The sequence below is a fragment of the Pinus tabuliformis genome, chromosome 1_2 (genome assembly GCF_031772625.1).
Source record: "Pinus tabuliformis cultivar Carrire ecotype Pingquan chromosome 1_2, CPIR1, whole genome shotgun sequence".
NCBI classification, from domain to species: domain Eukaryota; kingdom Viridiplantae; phylum Streptophyta; class Pinopsida; order Pinales; family Pinaceae; genus Pinus; species Pinus tabuliformis.
Window position 1 is genome coordinate 746051280 of NC_142298.1, and position 7454 is coordinate 746058733.

At 38.1% G+C, this 7454-nt stretch overlaps 1 pseudogene; it reads left to right on the forward strand.

Annotated features, from left to right (window-relative positions):
- Positions 1–350: 350 nt before the first annotated feature.
- On the forward strand, positions 351–7020 carry LOC149207915 (GDP-mannose 3,5-epimerase 1-like; annotated as a pseudogene).
- Positions 7021–7454: the final 434 nt, after the last annotated feature.

A 7454-nucleotide genomic window follows, 5' to 3' on the forward strand; every position in this document is an offset into this window, starting at 1 on the left:
TTTGACTTCTATCAGTTCATGCCCATTGGATGATGGGTTTGATTATTTACAATTTTGCTTTTACCAAACATGGATTTCTCCAAAATCTATTAGGGTTTGAACCATAGCTTCTTCTTGGGTCATGGTATGGAGTTCTTTTTCTCCATTTTAGGCCAAGAATTCCATTTAATTTCAGTATGTCTCATCTACTTTTTCATTGTGGGTTATGAATCTAAGTGCTTTCATGGTCATTGCTAATATGGTTTTTTTCTTGGTTGCCATTTATTTTCGAGGATTTTAAACATGGAATGATATCTTACTCTGGTTGTGTTATTGCAGACTTGTTATATATCCTCCTTTCACTTAGTACAATGGGAAGCATTGGGGCTGGTGGAGTGACCTATGGGGAATACAAGTATGAGAATCTAGACAGAGGTATATACTGGCCAAGCGAAAAATTGAGAATTTCGATCACTAGAGTTGGTGGGTTCATTTCCTTTCGTATTGCCCCGAGATTGAAATCTGAAGGGCACTACATTATTGCCTCTGATTGGAAGAAGAATGAGCACATGACTGAGGATATGTTCTGTAATGAATTCCATCTTGTGGATCTAAGAGTTATGGACAATTTCTTGGTTGTTACCAAAGGAGTTGGCCATGTTTTCAACTTGGCTGAAGACATGGGTGGTATGGGATTCATTCAGTCTAATCACTCTATTATTATGTACAACAACACCATGATCATCTTCAACATGCTTGAAGCTGCGTGAATCAATGGTGTTAAAAGGTGAGACCTTGTTTTGTTTCTGCACTTTGGATTGCATTGTTTTCCATTTTTCTTTGCCAAACTAGATCCATTTTGACCCTGTTCTATTGAGTGCCCAACCAAGTATCAAGAGGGATAACTTTTTAGAGGTGAAAATCTATTCTAGAGTACAAAACTTTGGGAAAATGTTTGCACTTCAAGGGATTTATCCCTCTTAATGCTTGATAGTTTTGAAATTAAAATGGATTTATGTTAGTTTATACAAGTACTATCTCTAACTTTTTATTATTAAAAATTGAAATTCCCTTGTTATAAACCGTGCATATAATATTTGAGTCCCATAGAACATAAAATTATTTACATTAAAAAAAACCCATTTTACCCTCACGATCACAGCGTGAGTCCCACAAAACATAAAATTATTTGCAAAAAAACATAACCATTTTACTCTCATGATCACAGCCTGTTTGATCACTCGACATAGCATATCTCTTCATAAGTTATTTGTGGCTCTGCAAGTTTTTCTATGCTTCTAGTGCATGCATTTATCCCGAATTCAAACAATTGGAGACCAATGTGAGCTTGAAGGAGTTTGATGCTTGGCTAGCTAAGGTATGTAGCCATATGTCACTTTCAAACTCTAGTAATGCTATTCGGTGCTATCTCAGATTCTCACATAACATTTTGGTTGGATGCGAGATCTGATCACTGAAATGTGTTTAGGAAGAGGATGGATGTTTGATGAGAAGAATTTATCTGTGATGCTATATGGTAGTCCAAACTGATTTCAAGGTTACTTTAAACTATTAGAATTAACTGAATATTTAGAAAGTTATTGTAAGAGCACACCTCTGAAGTAGGACACTCTGATTTGTCAGTGGTACACTCTAGATATATCGGTGGCCTCTGTAGGTTGGAGAAGTGATGTAATTCCATAGGACCTGGTTTATCATAGTAACTAATTTGTTAGTTATTAACCTTTTATTATTGTCCTACAATTGTTAGATCCAGATTGGTTCCCCAGCTAGAAGAGTTGTCTTATGCGGGATTAAGTTGTTATAGCTCATTCTCACTGTTAGTGTCAATATCTTCATCCCTCCATCAGTGATCAAATTATCTTGTTGCATTTCATTTCAGGTTTCTCATCTTATCATCTGCATTCCATTAGGATCATGGATCATCTGATGGTAGTGGCATTTTATAAATTTTTCCCTCATCTTCTTTACCTTCTGGCCCATTTTCATACATCTAGATCATCTGTAGTCATTTTTTGTCTTTAAATATGCAAAAGTCATTTTTAGGGTTTTAGGTCTCATTAGGTCTAGGGTTTCATCAATAAGGTCTTGAAAACACTCAATAATGGTCAGCAGGCACATGAGAAGGTCAAATAAAGTCTCAGCAGCAATAATTTCAATAATCACATGCTCAGTGATTGATTTTCCCCTAAAACCCTGTTTTGAGGAAAAACAAAGTTTTTATGTTTTCATGTACAAATTTGATGTAATTTCATTTTTTCCATATGTAATAACTTCAGAGGCAGCCCTGGTCACCTTGCCAATCCTCTGCAACTTCACCACCTACAAAAGAAACAAAAAGTCAAAGCATTCAGTCCATTAAAGGCAAAAATAAAGCAAACTGCCCAAAAACAGAGTTTTAAAAGCAAGTCAAAATCAGACATTAGAAGAATGGGTTTTTGTAAGTGAAAAATCAAAACCATATGCATATAAAATGTATTCATATCAATAAGGTTCATTTGTGTCCTCAAGAGAAAGAGAGCAAGTGTGTTGGTCTTCCAAAAGCCAAGAGAGTGATTTTTGTGCCAAAACAAGGGAAAACCCAGGTGCGGCGCACTGGGGCATGGGCGCGACGCACTCATCCGGCGCGGCACATTGGGAAGCATTTAGCAATGTAATTTTATAACTAGCATGATTCATTGAGGTAGCGTGGCGCACCTGTGAGGTGGCGCGACGCACAGGACTGCAAGGCCGATTTCACTCACAGTCTCTTCCAAGCTTACAAAATTGCCAAATCCTCAATTATCCAAGTAAGTTAATACGCCCTCATCACCAATAGATGAATTTATCTTGGTGTTTATGGTGATTTAATGGTAAAAAATTGAAACCCTACCTCCTTGCATTTCTTGTTAAAAACAATTGCATAGGGTTTACACTTTGCCTATTTTGCTGCTAAACCTACTCCTATCATTTTCATCCCCTCATTCCCTCACTCCCTCACTTCATTTTCTCCCTCCCTTTTCATTCTCATTTACCCACTCCCTAATCCCCATATCCCTAAAACTACTAATCCTAAATCCCTAGTCCCACTATCCCAAACCCTAGTCAAAATATCCCCAAACCCTAATTGTTGTCCCAAAGCCTAAATATTATTCCCTAAACCCTTCTATTCCCCAAAAACCTGTCAGTAACATTCCCAAACCCCTCATACACATTCCCTCCATAGTCCCTCATACATTCATGTCTCTAGCAGCAAAAATCTAAAGACACCATAAAATCTCTTCATACTCATCTAAGAAAACTCAAACATTGGCAAACATGGAGTCAGATTCTTCCTATGACAGAGATGAGGAGATAGTCAGTGATTCTTCTAGAGAAATGCATGCACCAAGGAGGCCTCACAAGGGTGGAAAACATAACTGGGAGGAGCCTACTTCACTGGCCAAATTTTTGGCCTATCCTCTTGCTGTTACATGCTTTCAACACCAATCTTGTTATCAATTTTGTGAGATGGTGGAGAGAGTCAAGTACCACCATGAGCTAGCTAGATTGTTTGTGCTCCATCTTCATAATGGTCAAGTCACTTTGGCAGGTGTGACATTCACCTTGACACCTGAGACTATTGCTCAAGCAACCGGCATTCCAAATGTAGGTGAGCAGTGGAATAAGAGGCAGCTGATAGACAGAGAGCATTATGAGCCTTACATCAAGGCTGGTTTTCAGAGACATATCAGTAGAGTTTTTCCTTTCAAGTATCTGCAGGACACTTATGCTCCCTTGATGAAACTCATAATTAGATATTTCAGCTTTAAGGGCAGATTTTCTCATCTATACGCCTATCATATCAGATTGTTGATGCACTTTACTAGGGTAAGGATAATGAACCTCCCTTATTTCATTTTCCGGAACCTTGAGAAGATGACCACCTTAGTGCAAAGGAAACCTCCTCAGTAGCAGTATAACAACATATATCATTTTGCATTAATAAAAATTGTGGTCTTGCATCAGCTTGGTTTACTGGACATCTCATGGGAGAATTTCATTGCACAAGAGGTCTTTACAGGTCCTCAAGTACCCCCAACAATTTTTCATGAGGCAGGAGGGCCTTCACATCAACAGGAGATTCATGAGACACAAACCACTAGTGTGCCTGTGTTTGTCACATACCAAAAGGGCACTAGAAGGTTGTTTGCAGCAGTAAAACGAGTACTATCTCCACCCAGGGTGGAAGGGGTCTCGTTTCCTCCATCAGCAGAGTAGGTACAAGACAAGGGCAAGTAGTCCTTGCATGATGATGGACCTTCAGGAGGTCAAGAGGCAGATTTCATCCTCATTCAGGATGAGGACACTGATTTGGGCTCACAAAGCTCAAAGCTTAAAGAGATCATTCAGGAGCAGCAAGAGGACATTCATCACTTGTCTCTCAACTTGGAAAGAGCCAAGTGGATAATCAACTATTTGGAGCAGAGAAACAAATAGCTAGAAGATCAGCAAACCATCATGGAGCTTCGAAACATAAGAGAAAGCCGGCAAGTTTCCAAGAGGAGGAAGGTCAAGTTGACACCACTTGAACAAGAAATTGATGCTAATCGTGAATCTTGGCTTGAGAGGGAAAATATGCACTTGGAAAAGATGCTAAAGAAGGCCAACTGAGAGAAAAGTATGTTGAGGCACATGGCCTACCACTACTTGGCGAGAAACAAGGTGTGCAAAGCAAGAATTAGGATTTTGAAGGCCAAGTTGAAGAAAGCATCGAGGAAGCAAAAAGAGAAAGATAGACTCCAGATCTTGGCTGAGGATTCCTTAGCCCAACACAGCACTTAATGAAGGAAACTCAGCCCAAATTTCAAGAAATTTGGGAAACTTTTTGCAAATTTTGAATTTTTGGCCTAAAAAACAGGTTTTTTTACCTGATGCGCCGCGCCACTTGGCACGCGTTTTTGCTAGAGACCCCATTTTGAGGAAAACTCAACATTTTTGGATTTTTCATGGAAAAATATGAATTCCCTCACATGGAAAAGAAATTTTGATAGGTTTTGAACTTCCAAAAATGTCAAAAACACCTCAAAAATGACCTTTCTGCCCCTTTTTGAACACACAGGAAGCAGTGTTGGGAGAACTCCGTTTTGGAGGGGCAAATGGAGGCAAAATTCAGAAATCCCACTTGTTCTGGAAAGTAGACAGATAGACCTTTCCAACAAGCCCACTTGGAGAAACTTTGGTGCACGGGAATGCCTCTAAAATCAGCTGCAAAAAGGCGCTACGCATAGGGAAATCAGCGCGGCACACAGGATGAAATTTTGTCATTTTGGTCAAACAACTCTGTTTTTTCGCCTAGTTTCTTCACAGTTTGACTTTTCTCTTTCTAATAGTCAAACCCATGATGTAATTTGATGTGACTTGATGGATTTTGATGTAAATAGGTTAAATTTTCACTCATAGAGGTAGATTCATCCATGAAAAGGTAATTTGCAACTGAATGAATTAGTTCCCTAGTTTTTAGAGGCAAGTTGTTCCACTGCCTACTTTTTAGTTCTCAGTTTAGAATTTTTTGGAACAGCTCCTAAACTTATGAGCTCGACCCCTAGAGGCTAGGATAAGTTGTTGGTTGCCTATATCTTGTAATTTTTCAGTCATTGGAAAAGGTTGGACTTTTGTGAATGCTTTGAGCATTATTGTACACTCATTTGAGTAGTTTGGCAAAGGAATAGACCAGGGTTTGCAGCACTTTATGGGATTCTTGTGGCAACTTGATTTGGTATTTTTTTTCCTTCTATAATTGAAATTTTACATGTGTTTTATGTATGCCATTATCTCTCTCCGTTCATCTTAACAAAATGAAGCAAGGATAAAGGTAGAATTCATGGATTTGCAGTGCTCTACCTAGGGTTTTGTTTAGTTATTTATGTTTTCAGATATTTGAAGAGGATCCTTGAGACTTTCATGCCCTCTTCAACACCTCACCAATCTAAAAGCTCTCCATCTCACTCAATTTGAAGTACCCAATCATTTTCCTACCTCGCCCCATAGAGACCTTTGCAAAACTGAGCCCATTCCCCAGACCCAAAATCTGCCTTTCACATTTGAGCCAAAAAAACATCATCAAATTCAATGAAACCCTTATGAACACATACCTGGCCTAAAATCAGTCTTTACATTAGTCATCTCAAGCCTCATTGATCATATTTTGCTGATATTGACAAGGAGAGAGCCCTCTCCCGACCTGGTAGGGCTAGCTACCAGGTTAAGCATGGTTTGATGTTACCCTAGATCCTGCCTTTCTCAGCCTGAGACAGATTTAGGCCCTAACACTCACTTGAATTGTTTACCAACTAAGTCTCTTGTTTCCTTTTGTATGAAGACAATCACATCTACTAATAGGTTTGAAATGTTGGGGGGACGACAAGCAAACACAATCCTTTACATTCATTGATGCATGTGTGGAGGATGTACTAAGGTACCCAATCTTGAAATGGATTTTCAAATTCAGTTTTGGACCTAATTATTTCAACTTGTTTATTCATATTCATGTTGTTGCTTCTTACAAATCTTTATGTCAATATTACAAGTTGACTAAATTAGACTTTAGAGACCCAGTGAATATTGGCAGTGATGTAATGGTCAACATGAATGAGATGGTTGAAATGGTGTCAAGATTTGAGAATATAAAGTTGCTGATACATCACATTCTTGGTCCAAAGGGTGTACGTGTTCAAAATTATGAATATACATTAATTAAGGAAAAGCTAGGCTGGGTGCCAACCATGAATTTGAAGGTAAGGTTATAGGTATTATATTTTCATATTGTTAAACTACATGCAATTCAATGGCCCTTATGCATTGATGGATAACAAAGTCACATTTTTTTACTTCTAGTTTTGGTGGGATGGCTTGAGAATTACTTATTTCTAGATCAAGGGACAAATTGAGAAGAAAAAGGCTCAGGGAATTGATCTTTCCATCTATGGGTCTTCCAACGTGGTTGGAACTCAAGCCCCTATTCAACTTGGTTCTCTTCTTGCTGCTGATAGAAAGGAATGAAGGTCAATCTCTGGTTAAGGGGATAAATAATAAATCAGTTTTCTATAGGTGTGCAAGATGGTTTATAGCTGTAGTAGATAAAAACAAAAAAAAATTGTCTTCTATTATCCATTTTCTCTTTGGTTTAATAAGTTCATTTATATGGTTTTTTCATGTGATCTGAATCATTGCAAGAGGGAGGAAACTTCTTTTATGGAAAAGAGCGTGGAGCTAAAATATCCTCAAAACCTAGACTAATGCAACTAAAAGATAGTTAAGAATTATTGGTTGCCACCTTTGTTATTATATACCATATGTATTGTTTTCCAAGCACTCAAAGTAATGTTTGGTCACTCTTAAAGAATTAATATCACCCTTGAACCATTTTTGTGTAACTCTTAGTATACATAAAACCGTGCAGTGTGTTTCGAGGATATAAATATATTAGAAAATCC